The sequence below is a fragment of the Bison bison genome, unplaced genomic scaffold (genome assembly GCF_000754665.1).
Source record: "Bison bison bison isolate TAMUID 2011002044 unplaced genomic scaffold, Bison_UMD1.0 scf7180017864476, whole genome shotgun sequence".
NCBI classification, from domain to species: Eukaryota; Metazoa; Chordata; class Mammalia; order Artiodactyla; family Bovidae; genus Bison; species Bison bison.
In genome coordinates, this window is record NW_011495037.1 from 2132665 (window position 1) to 2134256 (window position 1592).

Genomic DNA, 1592 nt, shown 5'->3' on the forward strand with positions numbered 1-1592 from the left:
GGATTCCTGATATCAGAAGTTGTGGCCACAGAGGAGATCTCATATTAAAAGTAATTTCTATATAATCCTGAGTGGAAGTGATCTATGGTGGATAAGTTATACTTTACATAGACATTTAAAATAGTGTATTTTGTCAATATTTAACTAAGAATCGATTGATTCCTTGATTTACATGTTTCTTTTCATATTTTGGAGGCTCTGAATTTTTTCAGGCCCCAAATATCTTTGTACATCTTGGACAAGCTTGTGCTCATTGGAGCTTCCCTAGTAGCTCAGCTGGTGAAGAATCTGCCTGCAATGCAGGAGACCCTGGTTTGATTCTAGATCAGGAAGATCCCCTGGAGAAGGGATAGGCTACCCACTCCAGTATTCTTGGGCTTCCCTGGTGGCTCAGCTGGTAAAGAATCCACGTGCAATGTGGGAGACCTGGGTTCGAACCCTAGGTTGGGAAGACCCCCTGAAGAAGGGAACAGCTACCCTCTCCAGTATTCTGGCCTGGAGAATTCCATGGACTGTGTATAGTCTATGGGGTTGCAAACAGTTGAACACGACTGAGTGACCTTCACTCTCACTTTCTTTTTCGTGGTGTCTGAAGGATACAACCACCCCACCAGCAGCGTTGCTGCTCACTGGCTGTGGTGAGAAACCTAAGGTTTTGTTAAAGCATAATTTTTGAAAGATTAAAAACATGACTCCGACAAATGTATAGTCAACATGTGAAAGATTAATTTATCCCATTAGTAAGGGAATAAGCAGGAAGGTGGAACCAGCTCAAACAGTGTGTGAGAGACAGCTAGATATCTGGAAAGGAAGAATCTCTAAATAAGATTGTTAAGTTAGATCCCAAACTGGTTGGTGTTCCATAGAACAATAAACCATAACTTTTAGCCTTGTCTTTTCTATGGGACAGAAGTCCTCTGCATTTCTTCTGGGCCAGAAGAAAATTATTTGCAGCTTAAATTACTCTTATACAAGCTGGGTTCAGTCCCTGCTGCTGCTAAGTCGCTTCAGTCTTGTTCGACTCTGTGCGACCCCATAGACGGCAGCCCAACAGGCTCCCCCGTCCCTGGGATTCTCCAGGCAAGAACACTGGAGTGGGTTGCCATTTCCTTCTCCAATGCTTGAAAGTGAAAAGTGAAAGTGAAGTCGCTCAGTTGTGTCTGACTCCTAGCGACCCCATGGACTGCAGCCCACCAGGCTCCTCCATCCATGGGATTTTCCAGGCAAGAGTACTGGAGTGGGGTGCCATTGCCTTTGCATGGGTGGGGAAGATTCTCTGGAGGAGGGCATGGCAACCCACTCCAGTATTCTTGCCTGCAGAATCCCGTGGACAGACGAGCCTGGAGGGCTACAGTCCACAGGGTCACAAAGAGTCGGACACGACTGAAGCAACTTAGCATGCATGCACATACTCTTATACAAGTTAACCTGGAACTTTGCAGAGTCTGGTCCTTAATCAACAGTAAATAGGAAATAAAGGGATGTGTCCCAAGAGGATCAGCTAATTAATCCTGGTCAGGCCTGCTAGGTATACTCACGTATGACATTCAGAGACGTGTTGTCATTCATTAGCCTTATTCCCAAGTTTTGAT